Genomic DNA, 22,687 nt, shown 5'->3' on the forward strand with positions numbered 1-22,687 from the left:
TCATTTTAATTGGTATTACTACTGTAGCATAAAATCAAAATTGGAGAGTTAGAGTGTACCACAGGGATTGTCTAGTCTACAGGAAAAGTTTCCACTTAAACATTAGGAAGAACTTCCCAACACTAAGAGTTGTTTGACACTGGAACTCTGAGAGAGTGCTGGAGTCTCCTCCTTTGGAGGTTTTTAAATAGAGGTTGGATGGCCATCTGTTGGGGATGCTTTGATTGTGAATTCCTACATGATGGGGTTTGGATTGGATGGTCCTTGTAGTCTCTTCCAACTCTTATTATCCTAGTCCTACCATTGTCAGCATAAAAATCCACAGCTAATATAATGGGCCCTCCTTCTCCACAGAGGGCAAGCCCCTGGTTGTGCTTAATATAGTCCTGCCCGATGCTGTTACAGCTGCCACCCTCCTACTAGCAGTCCTCGTTACAGTCCTATTCCTCCTCCTCTTTGCAATCGCTCGTGCTGCCCAAGAAGAGCAGCTTCTGCCAGCAGCAATGCATTCCCTCAGCCATATGGGCAGCCACCAGGATCCGACAGATGCTGCTATTCTTGGGTGGCAGGAGCGATTGCAAAGAGGAGGAGGAGGACTGAGAGGAGGAAGAAGGTGGTGGTGGCAGCGGCAGCAGCTGCAACAACACTGGGTAGGAACTCAAGCATCCGCAGATTTTGGCATCCGCAGAGTGGTGGTGGTCCAGAACAAATCCCTGTGGATACCAAGATCCCACTGTACTTCACTGACAGGTGACTATCCCAACTTAGTTTACAATCCTCCAATTGAAGGAACATCTACCTATGTCTTGTAGTAGATCATTCCACTGTTAAATTTCTATCTGGAACATCTTAATGTTTAAAAAATCTCCTTTCCTGGGATTTGATTTGAATGGTTTGAGTTCTACCTTTTGGAGTAACAGAAAGCAAGCTTGCTCTTGCATGCTACATGCCTTCATATTTTAGAAGATGTTTCATTACCTCATAACTCTCAAGATTTTTTTTGATATCTTGAATACCTTTCTGTGCGTGTACTCAGTATTTTAAATTTTGGGGGCCACAAGTGGATACTATTCTATGTAGGTGATGTTTGACCTAAGAATAATGTGCAACTATTACTTTGATCTGCACACTATGGCTGAGTTCCTGGATTGAGAGGTTTGGCACAGGTGGCACCATGAAAACTCCCCTCAGCTACCTTCTGGCTGGTGTAGCCCACTCAAAACACTGATCTATTGGCCAGTGGAAGGAGAGAAGTACCCAGTTACTTTATTTAGCGTATACACTGCTCTTTAGCCACAAAAGTTTTCAGGGCAGTTTACAGATTGCTAATTTGACAGTTCCTTGTCCTCAGGCTTACAATCTAAAAAGACTTTACATACAAGAAGAGAATGGCAGTGGGGAAGGTCCTGCAGGTTCTTCTCTCCCTTCAAGGCCAGAGCAGTGGCAGTTGGAATGGAGGGAGGCCCTCCATCTATCTGTCTTGGAGGGCTAGGCATGGTGGAGCTGTGCCTGCCTCTTCTCCTTCTAAGGCCAGGGTGGTAGCAGTTAAGATGGTTATATATTCTTATAGCTGAGGATGCTTTTTGTGTTCGGCTATTGGAACATAGCTGGGTGCTTTGGCATTCCCCTATTCACTGAACAATAAATTGGTAGGATGGGTGGATGCAACAATTAAACAGCTTTTCATGTAGAGTTTGGTCAGTGCACAAGATCTAAACCGCAAACATTTATTTTATTTATTGATTTTATTTTAATCCCACCTTTAAAGTTTTTTAAAAATACAACATACAAAATTTAAATCATACAAGGTTAATAATCTAACCAACCCCTTCATCCCCCAATAAAACCAGTTGAGGGGGGTAACAAGGTTGTCCAGACGATTGGGTAGGAGGAAGGTGCAACCTCTGGAATCCAATCTGGCTATGAAGACAATAAATTATTTTCATAAATCTTGGGATTTATGATAAGGCACGTAGAGTTGAGAAGTGAGAAAGTACAATGGATGGTGACAGAATTTAAGTCTGGGGTAAGCTACCAGGAGCCAAGATCTATGCATGGGACCACCATGGTACTGAGAATATGAAGGTGAGCTATGAATACTCTTTATAGTGAGCCTGAATGGAAGCACCTTGAACTGAAACGTGTAGAAACCAACGGCAAATCTGAGGAACTGACCATGGGAGACAATAGAAATATGGAAATAAGCATCTTTGAGGTCCACTGACCACTGCAAAATGGTCCCCTTTTCTCAGAAGAGGAAGGTTAGATGAAAGGGTGACCACCCTGAATTTGCAGGGGGTTATGTAACTGTTGAGCTCCCTCAAATCCAGGTTAGGATGCAGTCTCCCTATCCCTCTTGGGGACTGCATAGTACCAGGAGAAAAAGACTTGATCACTCATGTGTTGGAACCTTCTCTACTGCTCTCTTATGAAAACAGAGTGAAGATTTCATCTTTCAAGTTAAATACAAGTGCCTTCAAGGTTTTGTAGGAGAATAAAGCTAAAGATGACTGGAGAGAAGTTGCTACTGTGGTGGACAAAAGAAAATTGGGCTTTTAAGTGGAAACAACCAGGAATATGAGTGAAACAAAAGGAACAGGGCAGGATTACAATGCTTTTTAGCTTTAGTAGATTCTGACAGTTGTGCAAGTGCACAATAACCATGTGTGTGAGCCACAGAGACCACTGAAGTAAACTGAAGGTTATGCCTGCATAGGCCACTAACAGGGTGCCAGCCAATGTTTGCAGTTATGGATGTTTCATACAAGCCACCAAAAGAACATGAACATTTCACAAGTATGAATTACTGCTGCTACAGATGAGCTTTTAAGATACCAAATGTATTTCGACACAATGCTGTTTTCATCAGATGGGAAAGGGAAGGCTTGGCGTGGGTTCTGATGGGAAAGGAAAGATTTGGTGTGGTAAAGACCTCTTAATCCTGACACCTAGGAAGGAATCATTTAATTTCAATCTGTATCTCAGTGATTTGTTATCTTTATCAATGTATGTCATAACCTGTGTGAAACCTGATTGTGGAAACTTGTAAAGTAAGCATAGATATTGTGCAAAATGTTCAGTATATTTTGAAATCTGGCCATAACACTGTATTAGGCTTAGTTTATGCAGAGTTTTGCCAGATCAGAGGATGTAGTGAAGGACAGTTAGTAACCTTAGGCCTAACAGGTTACTTTTCTTTTAAAAGACAATAGAGAATCTAGTCCTGAACAACACCCTTTCTAAAAAAAAACGTTGATCTTACTCTACAGTGATATAATTAATACTGATCCTTGCTTAAGGGAAGAGAACTGGATTCCTGTGTAGTTCACCAAATTATTTTTAACCCTCTTGAAAACAATAGGACAACTGGTACTTTGCTGCTGGTGTGTCAAAACATGCTGCCAGAGAGACCAACCTATTCTCTGTACAAAAGGCCATTGTCAGAACACAATATGGAGAAACAGAGTGCTTTCTAATTGGCAAAGAGGATCAGAAAAGGGTGCATTTTATCATCCAATCTGGTGGAAAGTGTGGTTAGACTCAGAGGGAGAAGGTGTGAAAATTAGTGGATGGAACATCAACTTAAGATTCACAAATGTTACCATATTACTAGCAAAAACTTTGAAACAGCTACTGAAGAAAAGAAAAAAAGCTCAAAAAGTTAGCATTAAGAAGACAATATGTAATGATCACAGATGATTTACATAACTATCTATAGAAGCAGTGAAAGATTTTCTATACCTTGGCTCAGCCAGAAATCAGAAGAAGTCTAAGAAGTCTTAGCCTTGTTCTCACCATCATTGTGTTAGTAAAAGGAAATGAATACTAACTGGTTTGGGAGCTTTACTTATTGCATGGCCCTTCTCAAGTGTGACAGGGGCAGTCTCTGCCATTGATGATCCCTCGTGTTCTCTCACTCCCCCTTAATTGCCTTTCTTTGCCCTATGCCCTACCCAGCATGCCTTTTGTTAGTTTGTTTTTAAAATTATAATTACTGTATTTGTATTTGTAATGCAGTTTTGGAGTTATGGAAATGGAATTTAGTGAAACAAAGATGAAAGAAAATAAAAAGTGGTGTGGGGGGAAAACAGACTATAGAAATACTAAGAGGGAACAGGGAGAGGAGACAGACACACACACACTATAAGTGCCCAGTATCAGAACGACCACAAGAGTACTTATAGCACAGCAGCACAACGAGGAGCTTTTTGATGGGTTTCTCAGACAATGAACAGGTGCCCTCTAAACATGCTTTGGAGCCAGAATAGCAACAGGTCAGAGGCGACATCTTGCAATAAGTTTCACCACAAGTGCTATTTTCCAACTTTAATTGTGGTTCAAAAGCCGTGTGTGATAAAGTCCTAAGACTGGGAAGGGGAACTATGCTATAAAAACTATAATAAGATTCTCAATTGTAAAGATGTATAATTGAATACCAGATTCAGGATTGTCTATGCCATAACATTTCCATTTCATCTGTATGGTTGTGAATGCCTGGACAGTAAAGAAAGCAAACGGGGAAAGGATAAACTCATTGGAAATGTGGTTCTGGAAGACAGTATATATAGAGAATTAGAAAGAAATCACATATAGATATCCAAAAATATATTGGGACATCAGCCTCCATAGGATCTGTCTAAGCACACTGTATTTTACATCAGCTGACATTAACAGTGGCCGGTTACAAACCGGCAGTTGGGATGTCCGGAGGACGTCCCATTTTAAAAAAGGGGCGTCTCTTCTAGACGCCCCTGAGTCTAGTACGGACTGTGTCCGTACAATATGGCGCCGGCCCTTCTACATGGCCGGCGCCATATTGACGTATCAGACGCTGAGTGTCCGAACGTCGCGCGGCCCTAATGACGTCACGAATGCGCCCTTGGCGCTTCGCGACGCCATCAGTGTGCCGCTGAAAGAAGCTCCATTTTGGAGCTTGTTTTGCTCCGCGCGGGAGCCGCGCGGTATGGCTGCTGAGGCTCCCGCGCGGAGCAGGCGGCGGCAGACTGCCTCAAAGTGGCGGTCTAGAACCCGCCAAAGATAACAAATTGTTTTCCTGAACAGAAAGATTCCAAAAACTAGAAAAGATCTAAAGACATATGGATCAGATCTCTCCAAAATCTTCACTGTGAGTCCATAGCCACTCACCTTACTGTTCATATGGTTAATAAGAGGAAGCTTCAGGAGAATTCTGTGGATACCTTTGACTTTCAAAAATAAATAAATGATCTCTAAAAAATACCAGGACTGAACTCTCACGCCAAAATAAGTAAACTGAGTTGCCATACATCTGACATATCATGAGGCAATATGACTTGTCTTTCATAATGCTAGAAATGTAGGAAAAGAGGAAGACCGCATTACAAATGGATTTATTGAAAGAAAGAAGTCATGGTCTTGAGTTTGCAAGACCTAAGCATGGTCTTGATGGTCTTTCACTTGTAGAGCCATCGTAACTTGAAGTAAATACAGTAAATAACAGTAAATAACATACACAATGAAAAGGGGAATTCTAGCCATGTTTGGTCTGATACTTGCATTACATTTCTGTAATCCATACACACAATACAATATTCAACACTTGAAAAATTTGCAAGTGACAGCACTATGGCTGGATCCAAACTTTTTCATATGCAGAGTGGATCAGCCAAAATTAACAAGATTTGAATCAGCTATTCTATTAATCATACTTAGTTTGCATCTAATGTTTAGTAATGTCTTCTGTGATACTTCTTTTATAAGGAGCATAAGAATAAACAATCCAAAATCCAATAGATTTTTAGCTCATCATAATTATACACCAGCATAATCCAACTAACTGTGTGAGAAGAGCTCATCCACTGTGCAATAATCAGTTTATTGCTCTGCTGCATCTAAGACATCAAATGTGAGAAAAGGCTATGTGCTGACAACACTTATGCAACATCTAAGAAAGTGCATCTGCATGACTTTTAATGCTAGTATAATGTCCCAATTGATCCCAATCAATATGTGAAGCAATGAGGGACTAATAGATGGAGCACTCTCAAGGATTAATTAGTAAAAGGGCTTTATCTCATTATCAGTTATCTATGGCAAGGCCGCTACCTAGAATGACTGAGATGAAAACATTTGTGGCATGATGACAGCCTCAGTGTGTTGGCTTTTAATTCAGTGAAAAATGTCACACAAAGATTCCAAAACAAACCTGATTGTTTAGACCATCAGTCCTGACAAATGCAGATGCAAACAGATCAATACAGTAATTGTTGTGTGTCTTCAAGTTGTTTAACACTTATGGTTATTCTTAGGTGATCCTATCATGAGGTTTTCTTGGCAACATTTGTTCACAGTGGGAGGTTGCCTTTGACTCTGAGACTGAGAAAGTGTGACTTGCCCAAGATCACGCAGTGGGTTTCCATGGCTCAGCAGGGATTTGAACTCTGCTTTACAGAGATGTAGCCCAATACTCAAGCCACTGCACCCCACATACAAAATTCAAATTTCAAATGCTGAATCATAACATCAATTTAATTCCAGTATTGGGGGGAGGGGGAAGACTTTGATACAAATTAATTTTATAACAATATTATCTTGTACTTTATTTCTGATTTTTTTTTGGGGGGGATGCATGTTATGCAGGCATTTGCACTTTAAACGATAGAGCCAAATCTACTATTAAACAAAAAATCCTAGAAGCAGAAAGTTATATGGACTCGACTTCCCTTTCAAAATATGTCATGTTCAGTGCTCAAGTTTTGGTCCCCTCCCCAGCTCCATATCTGTTCCATGTTACCCTCCCGAAGTTTAGAAGGGCTCTAACTCTGGCACGTTTCAATGTGTTGCCCATGGCCATGTTGGAAGATAGATTTAAAAAAACACCTTTTGAAATCCGTTTTTGCCCATGTGGCTCGGACACTGTTGAAACCAATGAGCATGTTTTCCTTTATTGTCAGTTCTATAGAGACAGTCGTCACCAACTGATTAGCCCACTACTGAGTAAATTCCCAGGCAAACCTGACTCCTTTTATTTACTCCTCCTATTGGACAACAATGATTCTACAGTATCCCTTAAGGTGGCTAAATTCTGTTATATTGTTTGTAAACTGCGCCCTCAACTGTCAAATGGTCATTTTATTACCGTGTAGAAAGAACTGTTTGATACTGTACATGTACAGTCTACCATCAATTTATATTTTAATTTGTTATTGTTATATTGATATGTTGCTTGTGTGATTTTGTTTTTATACTGGTCAATGACCGAATAAGTTTTATTACATTACAAAATTTTTCCAGCTTTCTCTTTCTGAACTTCGTTGTCTGTTTTACATAGGTTTTTGTATCATTCAAGAGAAAACAGTTTCTACCATAATGCTCAAACATTAGTCAACAAAACTTCAAATTTCTTTCCCTGTTTTTCCCTCTCTCCTGAACTTCAGCTAGCATAATTTAAAAAGAAAATTCAGTAATTCCATATCTTTTTCCTTAATGAAGATGATATAAGCTTAGCTACTCTGGCCTCATCGCACGCGGCTCTTCTGAAAAGAGTAACAGTGAAAGATAAAGGTTGGCTAAAATATAAAGAAATTTTAAAAGAAGAGCATGGGGAAAAAGAGGATTAAAACAAGAGGAGAACTAGAAGAAGAGGAAATAAAACCGCAATGGCTTCCATTGTAACAGAAATTTCAGGAAACTTAGATTTCTAGGATTGGCAGATCAATAGGATTGGCAAGAGGACCTAGTAATTGAAAATCCATAAGTTTATTTCCAGTTGTCGACAAAGGAAAACATTGAACTCAGTGGAATTCAAGTTCCAAAAGCTGAGAACCCCGAACAAGACAAAATGGTTCTTTTTATATTATTCAAGACAAAGAAGCTTCTTCAATACACCTGATTGGCTAATTACAATTTAAACATACAGAATTCTTACAATCAGAACAGAAATACATGCATACATTAAAACTGCATCATCACGCCTTACCCCCTCCTGTAGGAATTCAGTGGCTTTCCTCCTAACCTTGCTTCTGAATGTCCTTATCTCAGTAGTTTATGTTATGTCTTTTTACTGGTGCCAGCTTCCCATCCAGGTCAAGACACACTCATTATTCCTTTGCTCTAGTTTTTCTAAACTCCAAGCCTTTATTTCAAAAACCATCTCTCTGGCTGACAAAGGTGACTCCATCTTTCTATAGTTTTTATATTTCAAAAAGGAATTTCCACCACACCATACCATCAACTGGTGGAAAGGTATAGAATGGGCAACAGGCCATTTGGAATTGGGAAAGAAAAGAAAAGACAGAACTAGATGAAATTATTAGTAAAAAAGAAAAAAAGGGGGATTGCAAAATGGTACAAATTATGTTTAAAACTGGATTTAGAAAAGGAATTAGTCGAACCTTGTACGATTAATTGGCCAAAAAATATAGGCCATACTATAGATCTGGCAAAATGGGAAAGAGCTTGGGGGAAAGATCTCAAGTTTACACTATGTATAGATATAAAAGAAAATTTGTTAAAAATGATACATAGGTGGTATTTAACACCATCAAAATTAGGTAAGATTTATAAGAACAACAAAGGGCTATGTTGGAAATGTAATGAAAATATTGATAGTTTTTATAATATGTGGTGATCTTGACCCAAAATTTTAAAAAACTTCTGGAAAGAGATACATACAGTAATACAAAAGATATTTCAAATTAAATTTAGTTTACAGCCAGAATTATACCTTTTAAAAATGGCAGAAAATAAAGACATAAGAGAAAGATTAAAACCAATACTATACTTAATTACAATAGCAAGAATGTCATTAGCACAATACTGGTGGAATTCAGACATCCCCACTGTGGATATATTGTTACATAAAACCCTAGATATAGTAGAAATGCACTGAATTACAATGGCTTTAAGAGACAAATCTGTCAAAGGAAAACAAATATGAGATCCACTAGTGAATTTTTGTAAAGTGAGATAGTCAAGTTTACACAGAGACAGAGGATTGGTTATTGATATTAGTTTTTATTTGAAAACTTTACATAAAGACTTTTTTTTTTTGTATGTCAAGCAGAAAAGTGTGTGTAGCAATGCATGATCTTTGCTAGGTAACAAAATATATAAATACGAGGTGTGAGTAGAAGATAGTGGGATTCAATAATAGAGGAATATATTAAGAAGAGCTGTAATGATTGTATCTACCGCCATTAGCAATGGGGGGAGAAGGAAGGAAGGGATAAAGAGAATTTGTGAAGAGATTGATGAATATGTAAAAATCCTTTTTATACTGTAAATTTTCAATAAAGATTATTTTTTAAAAAGAAAGAAATAACTTGCTCTGGCCTTAGTTGTTTCTTTACTTCCTGAAAGCTTGCAAGGGTCTGGCCTTGGGCCTTGCGGACTGGCTCCTAGACTAGCTCCTGGACAATCACTTTGAGTACCTTTGCTCTAAGATATGCCCTTTTTAAATAAATGAAAGCAATGGGTAAAATGAAGAACCTAAGTGCAAATTCCTTCTAGGATCTGCCCAGAACCGCCAAGCCCTTAATTGCTTTTTATCCAGATTAAATGCATATAGTACTTCATCTCAGGAAAGAAAGAAAAAACCCTAACAATATCATTTCCTTTAACTACTTGTGTTCTAAAACTTTGCTTTATCCATGTTCAGAAAAAAAAAATTGTGTTATATACCTATTTAGCAGAGTTGAGATTTAATGGACCACAGAGTGTGCTCTTATCCCAACAGAGGACATCCTCTGTGAGTAAACACAAAAACTGAAGAAATGCCAAATGGAATAAAAATGGCTGCATCCTGTTCAGTATTGATGAAACTGTAAACTGAATCACCTAGCTTCACATTTATGTTTGTGAATGACACAATGTGAGCCCAAAAACCTTCCTCTGAAGGCAGGTAGTGTCCCAACTGAAGGGGGTATGAAGGCATTACCGTTTGGGGTGCTGGGAAATAACCCCTGAGGGGTCTTTCCAGTTGTCTGTCAACATGACCAGGAGAGCATTGCAGTAAGTGCCCCGGCCTCATCTGTAGTGTCTTAGAAGCTCTTTGGTTTGGATGTTGTCTGGCTTAAGATATAGGGGTTTTTTTGGGGGGGGGAGGCGGCAGAGGGAATCAGCAGAAATAGCTACAGCAATAGAGTGCCATCCTCAAAGCTACATCTACATTTCATGTAGGATCTCTGTCATTTTTTTTAATTACAAAGGAATTCTTTCTGCAGTTTCTAAAACTTTTATCACAGCTTTGCTTCAACATTTCTTAAGAACCAGTTGTAATAAATTATCATCCTTTATTAGAGCTGCATATTACAGAGCCCACAGGCTCCTTCTGAGGACCCTACATCCATTTGTGACAGATTCATTTGCCATTTTGTGCCTGCCCCTGCCCCTGCCCCAGGATTACTGTTGTCTGTTTTAGTTGTTCTTTTAGAATCATAGAGTTAGAAGAGAGCACAAGGGCCATCCAGTCCACCTCTTGTCACTTCTTCAGCTTCTCTTCGCTAGGCTAAACATGCTCAGCTCCCCAAGCCACTCATAGGGCATGGTTTCCAGATCTTTCATCATTTTGGTTGCCTCCTACTGGACACACTCCATGCTTTGATTGAACTCTATTTGTTGAAAGCTGTGTTTCCCAAGCTTTGGTCCTCCAGGTGTTTTGGATTTTAACTCCCTGAAGCCCTAGGAATTTGGGTGAACAGTCAGGAATTCTGGGAGATGAAGTCCAAAACATCTGGAGAACCAAAGTTTGGGAAACACTTTTGGAAGTGGCGTAATAATCTGACCAAAGTCCAGATTCTCACTTGGCATGAAGACCCACTGGGTAACCTTGGGCAAGTCAAACACTCTCAGGCTTAGAGGAAAATAATCGCAAAACCTAGTGATAGGATAACCAAAAATTAGAAATTATTTGAAAGCACACAACAACTTAGATACTGCTATTGAAGTCCACCTAATGTGAGAAAGGACATAAACATTAAAATAAAAATACATTACTATTTACCAGGGAGAAATACTCTGGATACAAATTGCATGGATTAATTGCTGGACAAAAATTAACATGTTAAAAACAGTAGGGCATCATGTACTATTGCTTCACCGTCAATTGCCTGTGCCATGAAGTATTCAAAAGCAATGTAATCATGATTTAGGTGTCCTATTCACTTGTTATAGTTATACGCATGTAAGACAACTGGGAACACACAAACCAAACCCATCCAAAATATCCTGGTAGATGCTGGCCCCATCCCTCTGAGTCTCCAGTTTCCTCATGTTGTGCAGTGAGTTTCTGCTCATACTTGTCTAGATGCATGTATGCTTTGCAGTGTTGCCAATTTCGTGACTTTCACACGAAAACGGTGGCTTTTCAGAGCTTTTCGTGTGATTTTGGTGCCTGGCTCTATTTCAGTGCATTTTGGGTGACTTTGGCCCATTTCAGCTCCAGCCTGATGCAGAGCAACCAACCCTTTGGAGTGTAACAGTTTTCAGCCAATCAGAGAGAGGGCTGAAGAAAAAACTCTCTCTCTCTCTCTCTCTCTCTCTCTCTCTCTCCATGACTCCCTCTGAGAGCGAGGCTACAGAGCAAGAGCAAACCAACCCTGTTTGGAGGAATCACACTAACAGTTTTCAGCCAATCAGAGAGAGGACAGTGATTGCCCCCCCCTCAGGCATTCTCAGGCTCTCCAGGGCAAAGCAAAGTGGCAGGAGGGGAGACAAGGAGGCAGGCAACCAGGCACAAAGTGTTGCCCAGGAGGAGTGAGGGATCTTGGCTGGCTTCCCAACTGCCTTGGATTTCCAAGTTAGAAATAAGTTTTAAGGCACACAAAGGCAATACAGTAGTTGATAATGGTCTCATGGCTTGATGTTGTGGACTTCTCTGTGTGCCTTAGAGTGACATTTGAATTTCTGAATTCCTGAGCTTGGGCAGAGTGCCCCAAGCCTACCTCTCAGGGTCGTTGTTGTACTGTGAGGACCATTTGGGTTGACGGGAGGAGAATCTAGTGGAGGGGAAAAGTAGAAGAATAGAGGAGATGTGAGAAAAAGAGGTGGAAAGGTGCTTCTGAGCATGGGCAGAGCACCTGGGTAGAAAAATAGATGTTCATCTTCCCTCCCTTCCATGGGCTGCCCTACTAGTTGTGTGATCATGTGAATGTGATGTCCCTGAGAGTGTGTGTGTGTTAGTGATTAAATATGCCTCTGAGCGTGGGCAGAGCACCTGGTAAGTTGGCATCCCTGCCCTGTCTTCCAAGAATTTTGTTTTGTGGCTCTCTTTTGGTTCCCTTTTCCATTGCCATCCATACTGCAGAAATAATCCAGTTTGGCACTGCTTCTAACTGCAAGGCTCCCTGCGATGATGGGATTCTGGGCACAACAAACCACCAAGCCCAGAATTTCATGCATGGAGCCCTGGCTGCCAGTAAAAGCAGTGTCTCAACATGTCACAGCAAACTACAATTCCCAGGATTCCCTGGTTTGAGAAGGGAATTGCCTCCACGCTTCCAGATCACAGCCCCAGATAATGAGTCTACAGGATATCAGTGCTGCCAGGTTAAGTCCACTTCTTCAGCTGCATTTGGATTTAATAATGATGATAATAATAATAATAATAATAATAATAATAATAATGGTGATGATGATAGATAGATCTTGTAGCACCTTTGAGTCTCACTGAAAAAAAAGTTGGCAGCATGAGCTTTCCTAGACTTAAGCATACTTCCTCAGATGCATGGGAACTGTAGTTCATTGTGGCAGCAGAGCTCTTTCTCACAAAACTACAATTCCCAGGGTTCCCTAGCACTGAGCCAGGGCAGTTAAAGTGGTCTCAAACTGGATTATTTCTGCAGTATGGATTGGACCTTGAGCATTTTTAATAACAAAGGTCCAAAACACTGCAGAAATAATCCAGTTTGTGACCGCTTTAACTCTCCTGGCTCAGTGCTAGGGAATCCTGGGAATTGTAGTTTGTTGTGGCACCAGAGCTCTTTTTGATAGAGAAGGCTCAATGTCTCACAAAACTACACTTCCCAGGGTTACCTAGCACTGAGCCAGGGCAGTTAAAGCAGTCTCAAACTGGATTATTTCTGCAGTGTGTCTTGGACCCAACTCAGGCTGCATCTTCACTCCAGACTCCAGAGACAATCCAGTTTCATACCGTTTTTACTGCCATGGCCCAGTGCTATGAAATCCTGGGAATTGTAGTTTGCTGTCACACCAGAGTTGTCTCCGAAAACTAGAATTCCCAGGATTCCCTAGCACTGAGCCATGGCAATTAAAAGGGTGTCAAACTGGATTTATTTCTGCAGTGCGGTTGCAGACTAACACATTTCTATTTGGCACAAAGCTTCCTGAATCCCCTTCATGTCAAAATAAATATCTTAAAAGGACTGAAAGATTCTTTGTTTGGTTCAGTGGTGATTTTGAGGGTTGAAATAAGTTACAATTATTTTTATTCAATTATGTTTACGTTTATTTACAAAACATCCGCCATTTTAACATTATGGGAATTTTCCGGGAATTGTGACTGAATATTCCGTGTGATCTGGGGGGATTCAGCGTGTTTTGGACAAACATTTTGGGGAATTATCTTCGAGGCTTGTTAGCAACAATTGCTTTGTGCCATATTAAACTAGATGCTTGTTCACAGGGAAATTTCCACTTACGTTCAGTTAAACAGGAGTAGAACCCATTTGAAGGCTTTCCTGCTCAACATAGGCTTTGTAAGCTACAGGCTTCTGCCTGCCAAGAAGAAAGCCCTCCTCCTGACCACCATCTTGAGGGGAGAGAAGCAGAGTCATGATGTGTTATGTATTGTTAATCTGATATTGGAAACCGCTTTGATCGTCCACGGAAAAGCGGTATACAAATAAAGCTTCTTCTTCTTCTTCTTCTTATTATTATTATTATTATATGTAGCATAGTTTTTTGTGGGGGTTTTGGCTATGTGGGTGCGTTCTGGAAGAGTTTATTCCTGACATTTCACCAGCATCTGTGGCTGGCATCTTTAGAGAATGTTGGCATGGAAGTAAGTGGGGTATATATATATACTGTCTGACTCTTGGCCAAGGAGGAGTTATTTACACGTTAATCTCTGTGTTGGTCTGTTGTTGAATGGTAAGGCCTCAGGATGTCTATCTAATTAATGATTCATTAATGCTGGGAAATCCCTCTGACCCTGAGTGGCTTTCATTTGCATGGGCTGGGTCTTGATTTTGGTGTTTTTCAGGACTGGTAACCAAATTTTGTTTACTGTAAGGGTTTCCTCCAGGTGTTTGTGGATTTCAGTTTCTTATATATACAGTTGGCCCTTCTTATACACGGATTTTTTATACATGGATTCAAGCATACACGGTTTGAAAATGTTCCAAGAAAGTATAAATTTCAAATATCAAACCTTGATTTTCCATTTTTTATAAGGGACACCATTTTGCTTTGTCATTATATTTAATGGGACTTCAACATACACTGATTTTGTTATACACAGGGGATCTTGGAACCAAACCCCAGCGTAAAACAAGGGTCCACTGTATATTTCTTGTCCCCTGTTCTAAGGCTAGCATGACTCCAGTATCAATTGTAATTGTGCTTTGTATTTCAATAATCAATTATGCTTTATATTTCCCCTATAATGTGTTTTTTTTCCTAGAATCAAAAGAGGCAGAACTGTTAATGGAAGAGGTACATGGATGGTTAGCAGAATTCTAAGCATAGTTTCTATGATGTGATTTAAACGTTGGTCTACATTAGCTTTTCCCCACTTGGTGGTTCTAATATCTTCCAGACGATTTGAAGCCCCTCTCATCCCCAGCCTGCAACAAAGATGGCTAGGAATAACAAGTTCTAGAATCATAGAATCATAGAGTTGGAAGAGACCACAAGGGCCATCCAGTCCAACCCCCTGCCATGCAGGAAATCCAAATCAAAGCATCCCCAACAGATGGCCATCTAGCCTCTGCTTAAAGACCTCCAAGGAAGGAGACTCCACTACACTCCGGGGGAGTTTGTTCCACTGTCAAATAGCCCTTACTGTCAATGTTGAGGTGGAATCTCTTTTCCTGTAGCTTGCATCCATTGTTCCGGGTCCTGTTCTCTGGAGCAGCAGAAAACAAGCTTGCTCCCTCCTCAATGTGACATCCTTTCAAATATTTAAACAGGGCTATCAGATCTAGATCCAAAATACATCAAGGGTATTGGACTGGGCAGCTTTTCCAGTACAATTTGTTTTGTTTGCAATCAACCCAATACTTTTTGAAATAGATGCTATGCAAAAACATTTGATGAGGTATCTCAATAGGATTCTTGATCAGTAATCTTACTGATAATTTAAAACCCTCTTGCAATTTGGAAAAATGACAGTTTATTTATCCAGGCAGATATATCAATTATCATTTACTGTATTTCAGCATATAAAATAGTCAAAGAAGCCACTATTATTATTATTATTATTATTATTATTATTAACCTTTATTTATAAAGTGCTGTAAATTTACACAGCGCTGTACATACAATCTTTATAATTAGACAGTTCCCTGCCCTCAGGCTTACAATCTAAAAAGACAGAAGGAGAAGGGAATGGTGGTTGGGAAGGGGATGAGGTCCAGCAGTTCTTCTCTACCTCCGAGGCCTGGAGGGAGGGTTGGCTTCTTAATGGATGGTTAAAAGGAGGCATCCTGGGGCAGAGAGGGGCTCACCCCTGGGAACGCTTCTCTAAACAATATAGTCTTTAACTCAGTTTTGAAACTGGGTATCACTAATATCACTAATGTTCATACAATTAATATCACTAAGATCAATAGCTTTAAGATCTTCATCTCATCACAGGGTGCCACTCTGATAGTAAGATCCTGACTACTTCCATCCTCTTGCAAATTCAGAGAGTCACCACCATATCACAGAAAGTTTTGACTCATGTGTTATCTAGGATTTAATTGTAGACCTTACAAACTGTGTAATGTGTTCTTAAAATGAATCTTCTTTATACTCCACAATTGCTGTTTTCTTTCACATTTTTTTAAGTTTACTGATTTACACTTATTTATATTTTACAGGGATTACTTTAGAGCTTTCTTATAAGACTCTTCTAATCACATATTACAGTACTATGTTCTTTTACACTTAGGTCAAGATCCTATGCAACTTTAGCAGAGTGTAAATATATACCAATGTAGTTAAGCTGGATCCCACAGTCACACAACAGATTGTCTGCCTTGAGCTCAGGCATTGTGCACCAATTGATGAGAAAGGCCTGAAGTTCAGCCACTAATGTTTAACACTTGTGCATCTCTGTTTATGTTACCATAGTGCCTTTCCATGAAACCAACTGATTTTGACCATTCCGTCAGTGGTGCATTGAAGCTTGTATATTTTTAGTGAAACAGGTTATGAAATGGGGTCTGAATTTCACTACAATTAGACTGTACATTCCCATTTGATATAAAGATTGTGTCAGAAATGCTTGGTGTATACAGTTGGCTCTACTTATACACGGATTCTTTATCCACGGATTCAAGCATCCACAGCTTGAAAATATACAGTATATATATTCTTAAAAGAAAACCTTAATTTTGTCCTTTTATATAAGGGATATCATTTTACTATTCACTATATTTAATGGTAATTGAACATCCATGGATTTCAGTATCCACAGGGGGTCCTGGAACTAAGCTCCAGAAGATACCAAGGGGCCCACGGTATTACTTGTATGAAAAATATTGTTGTTTCACTCCTACTGACCATTTCCATCTCCTCACTCCTGAGGTTTTTCCAAATATAGTTGCTGCTTCCGTTTTTGGGTAAAAACACTGGGACTGGGAGATTGGCAGGTATGATTCTATTTTATCCTTCAAAAGTATTTACTAAAGGAAATAGCAATATTACAGTTTATCAGGGCCAAAAGTTCCCTAGGTCTTCATTATTGTTCCTGTGTGCCTTCAAGTCATCTCTGACTTATAGTGGCCCTAAGATGAATGCATCTTAGCATTCCACCCCCACCCACTCCAAGAGGTGTTTTGTTATTCCCTTTCTCAGAGGCTGAGAATGTAACTTGCCCAAGGTCACCCAGTGGTTTTCTATGGATGAGCAGAGATTCAAACCCCAGTCTCCCAGAGGTCTATTCCAACACTTAAACCTCTACAAAATGCTGGCTCTCACATAGGCCTGCATCATGTGGTGGATGATATAATTACTTTGGATAAGTATGTATAGCACCCTCTGGTGATAATCACATTACTTCTGTGAAGAATACATAAATACAATCGCCCTTCCTAACTCACGGATCTGGGAAATATCCGTGGGTGGTGGTGGTGGTGTTGATCTCCACTATTTCCAATGGCGTGTGAGCCCAGGCTGCGCACATGGGGGCCCACCCTATTCAAGCCTAAGAGGCTTGAATATGCTCGAGCCTCTGTTTTCGCGAGGGGGTCCAGAACGGATCTCCCATAAAAACGGAGGACCAATGCTATATATGTTATTTATATATGAATTCCAAAAGGGCAAATCATTACACCTCAAAAAATCTAAGCCCAATAATAAAAAAAAAATTGTCATCTTCCGGCCTGCGAGGGAGTGACCAGGCAGGCGCAGCTTCACCAGGGCTAGCCTGAAGAAGAGCCTTCCCGCCAGTCCATCTGCCTTGGTCCAGGCCTCAGAGGGAAAGAAGAACCACTGGACCTCATCCCCTTTCCCACCACCATTCCCTTCTCCTTTTGTGTCGTGTCTTTTAGATTGTAAGCCCGAGGGCAGGGAACCATCTAATTAAAAATAATAATTGTAAGCCGCTCTGATAGCCTTTAGGGCTGAAGGGCGGTGTATAAATACCATAAATAAATAAATAAATAAACAAACCCTCCAAAGACCATCCCACTCTTCTGGCCATTAGATAAATATGGAACACCTTCTCCCCAGTGAATATCACAATCTCCAGTGATACAGCCACATATCATCGGAGATTGTGATATTCACTGGGGAGAAGGTGTTACTTATTGTTAGCCCATGAGCAACAAGGCATTGTTCATTGTTAAACACCCATTGCTTATTGTTAGTATGATGAAAAATTAAGCTGGTCAATGAAGTATATATATATTTTTTTATCCACCCTTTCTACTATGATAGTAAGACTAATGTTTCCTTTGTTTTCCTTAAGGAACTTCCCTTAAAGAAATCTTCACAATGACAGAATTAGAAGGATGCTGAAATAAGAAACAAACCTTCTCCTTTTGCATTCTATACAAATTCTCAGCCTTCTTTTCTGGAAGCTGAGGACATGGGTGATGGTTTAGATCTTGATATCTTCCCTAGGTCTTCATTATTGTTCTTGTGTGCCTTCAAGTCAGGTTTGATAAAGCAGGTTAGAGGAAGTCCATAAGCAGTTGTGAAATGTGAGAATCTATATAATGAAACACTGGATCAGACATTTTCTGAGAAATAACAGAACTGGAATGTATCCAAAAACTCCAGTCTATTGACAGTATGTTGATCAGAGACAATAGTTTCCTGGCGCACTACACACATTGTAACACTAGCTAAACCCAGCCCCCAGCCTCTTGAGGCATCTCTTGGACAGTTCATCACATCTCCTCCCTGGTTCCCACACTACTTTCCAGTACTCATTTATATAGTTATCTACTCACCTTGGCTTTAGGCAACACCCTTCCTTCTGCCTTTCTCCCTCAATGACCATTGATAAAACTGAACTTGTCACCTCTTCCTCATACCCACTAATTTTTGCATTGCTATTGCCATTCTCACATACACACTGTTTATATAGGTCTGTCCCTGGACTCTGCATTCCACCCCATGCGTCTGAGGAAGCAGACTCAAATCTACAAAAGCTCATTCTACCAGCTTCTCTGTTTCATTTAGTCTCAAAGGCGCTACATGATCCCTGGAGGGTCAGCCTTCACATTCAGACCTAATAATTTTGGCATTCTGAGGATATTATCAGAATAAGACATGATGCAATCTTATGACGACAGTGGGAAACGTCTGCAAGAGGGTCTGATGAAGAGTTGGAGATACTGCCTAAAAAATCTGAGGAATGCTCTTTCAGATTGATGTTACATATCGACTGTAACTGTTGATACAGTACTATTGTTTGTGAAAGGAGCCAAGAGGAGTGACCAAATACCTAATGTAGATGGAAAGAAAGAGGTTACCAGATGGTACAGATGGGAGGGGAGGAACTAGTGCCAAAGCTGACAATGGTAAGACACCCATAAAGGAAGCCAATGACATAGTCTGTGCCAACAAAAGTGAATGAAGGTGCAATCGGTAAATCAGAAAAAATGTGGAAAAAGCACCAGAAGCATGTTCTAGTACATCCATGTGGTCAACAGGATCTGCATTGGGTCCTTGGTCCCTCATCTTGGTCACTCAGCTTTCACAAACAACAGTATCAACACAGCAAAGCAGTTTGATATTAATACGGAGTCCAATGAATAAAAGGGAAGATAGCCAGCATGGTGTAGTGATTTGAGTATTGGACCAGGATCCAGGAGACCAGGGTTCAAAACCCCGGTCTGCCATGAGAACCCACTGGGTGACCTTGGACAAGTCATGTTCTCTCAGCCTTAGAGGAAGCCAAAGACAAACGCTCCCTGAACAAATCTTGGCATGAAAACAGAATCACAGGGTGGTTTGAAAGCACATAACATTATAAAATAAGAAAAAGAAACCACAGGCACTAGGCTAGCAGAAGATAGCAATATACCTGGCACCAGCAATGGCCATTTCAGGTCAACAAATCACACTGTAGATTAACACATTATTACAAGACATTATCATTATCAAAATGTCATTGCCAGTGTTTAAGACATGGTCATTAGAAGATGTTGTCATTATGTAGATATGAAATTAAAGCATATCAAATTATAAAGTAGCTATCATTATGTTTCTGATTATACTGCAGAGGATCCTGGAATCGATCTTTATGTTGAAAATGGAAAGATGCAAGGAAGGTACCTCTGAAGTTACAAATTTATACAAGTATAAATCTGCAGTGGCTGCTGTTTCTCTTCCTCCATAGCTTACTCCATCACCATCTGGATCCTTTCTTCTAGTTCCTCTTGCTTTTTTGGAACATGACAACAAATATTATTTTTTAATTATTTTGTATTATTTATATTCCACCTTCTCTCCACAAGTGAGTCTCAAGGCAGCTTCCTAGAATACTGTAATTTACATTTAATCTGCTTGTACTTTAATACATAGAAGAGAAGAACAGATACAAAGCTGTTCTGGTTTGTTTGCAGATGACTTTGCCCACATTAGATCTCAGTATAATAGTGATTTGAGTGTTGGACTAGGACTCTGGAATTCAGGGTCTGTTTTCCTGCTTGGCTATGAAAACCCACTGCGTGCCCTTGTGCGAGTCACACACTCTCAGCCCCAGAAAACCCTGTGATAGGGTTGCCTTAGGATTGCCATAAATCAGAAATTACTTCAAGGAACACAACAACAAGACAACAAGTGCTTAGAAGTAAACTACTAGCAAACTATTAGTTAACAATTAGAAAGCAACATTTGCTAAGAAATGCATCAGACTACATCCTATAGATGTTGAGCCCGAGAGTAAACTCCATTAGTGGGTTTTGTAACTCAAAAAATGCTCTGTTAGAAAAGCATTTTGTCCTCAAAGTTCCAGTTCATCTATCATTGTTGCATAATACAGTACCTAGAACAACTTGTACCCTATAATAAACATAATGAGTTTTACATAATTATGGAGCTTATGCTGAAAGGCAGATCATATATTTTTTAAAAATTAAAATGTTCTTCTCCCGTACACAGATGGTTCTATGAAATACTAATAATCTGGCTCACCCAGGCAACTGTACCATACTTGTTTCCCTGCAATACAAGTAGTATCATGTCCAGTATAAATGTGGCTGCTAAATATTTAATATCTACAGCACAAAAATTCTTTGATCTTAGGTTTTATCCTTTTCAATAAGAGTAATTTTTAATCCAGGATTTGTGGTGGATTATTTTTTGGCGCTTTGAAATATGCAAGTTTCACCTTGACTGAAACAGAAGGAGATTAATGCAATTTTTAAAAAACACAAAAAATGGGTACACCTTTGGGTGGTGCAATGTTCTAGTGGTTCTTACATTATTAATTGCTGTTAACCTGTAGCACTATATGTTGTTTACTTATTGCTGAGGAAGGCAAAGTATGGCCTTCCAGGGGTGTGTGGGTGTGGGTGTGAGCACGCATTTGTGTGCATGTGTATCTGTACACATACACACACATGTAGTATGGTAGTACTGATTTTTTTATATTATACTCGTATGACATTTTCCAACATTGTTAAATCCTAATATATTGTTAACTTGTGCCCTTTCAAGAGATATGCATTCTAAATTTGTATGTTTCAGACATACAACTCTAACATTTTCTTTTAAGTGAGAGGAAAGGGGACTGTGGCCTTCCATATGTTTCTGAACTATAATACTCATAATTGTTCACCTTTACTATAGTGGTTAGGGCTATTGAGAGTGGGAGGAAAACATTGGGAAGGCCACAATTTTGTTGTTGTTAACTGCCTTCAAGTTGACTTTGACCATGGCGATCCTGTGAATGAAAGACCTCCAAGTCACCCTAGCCTCAACCGCCCAGATCAGCTCCTGCAGATTCATGGCCATGTTTTTTGTTTTTTTAAATTGAATCTAGCCACCTGGAATGTGGTCTTCCTCTTTTCTTATCGCCCTCCATTTTAGCAAGCATTATAGTCTTTTCTAGTGATTCCTTTCTTCTCATGATATGGACAAAATACAAAAACCTCAGTTTAGTCATCTTTGCTTCTAGGGAGAGTTCAGGCCTGATCTACTCTAGGACACATCCACTGGTCTTTTAATGGTCCAGGGTATTCTCAGGACTCTTCTCCAGCACCACATATCAAATGAGTTGATTTTCCTTCTGTCAGCTTTCTTCACTATCCAGCTTTCACAAACATACATAGAAATGGGAAATACAAAGGCATGGGCAATTCTAATTTTAGTACTTAATGATATATATTTACATTTCAGGATCTTTTCTAGTTCCTTCATAGCTGCTTTTCAAAGTCCTAGTCTGCTCCTGATTTCTTGACTGCAGTCTCTGCTCTGATTGGTGACTGAGCCCAAGTATGAAAAATATTCAACTATTTAAATCTCTTCATCATCTATTTTAAAATTATGTAGAGCATCTTTGGTCATAATTTTTGTTTTCTTGATAATTAGCTGGAGAGTGGCCTTTGCGCTTTCTGCCTTGACCTTTCCATATCTCTGATATTTTCTGCTAGTATTATAGTGTCATCTGCATAGCTGAGATTAGTGAGGTTCTTTCAGCCAATTTTCACACCACAATTGCCCATCTTTATTTTAAGCATTGATGTTAGAGTATCAAAAAACTTGCCACATTAAGCATTATGGAAAGCTCAAAATTAGAGATAAAGGACGTGATCTTCTGTGAGGAGAAATGGCTATTGTCATAACTATGTCTCCTAATGCAACCCCACAAAAACCTACCTTTTATGCCAGGCACACTGCCAACAGAAGGATTTCTGAAGCACCAGAAAGTGGGACAGAAAGTGAGAAAGAAGCACTCAGCCCTCACGCAGCATTTAAATGCTTTGTGTTAGGCAACATTTTTTGTTGCAATTGCTTGTTGCAAAGTGCCTTATTATTATTATTATTATTATTATTATCTTTTATTTATAAAGCGCTTGCTGCCGGG

Source organism: Sceloporus undulatus, chromosome 2 (genome assembly GCF_019175285.1).
Source record: "Sceloporus undulatus isolate JIND9_A2432 ecotype Alabama chromosome 2, SceUnd_v1.1, whole genome shotgun sequence".
In the NCBI taxonomy this organism is placed as follows: Eukaryota; Metazoa; Chordata; class Lepidosauria; order Squamata; family Phrynosomatidae; genus Sceloporus; species Sceloporus undulatus.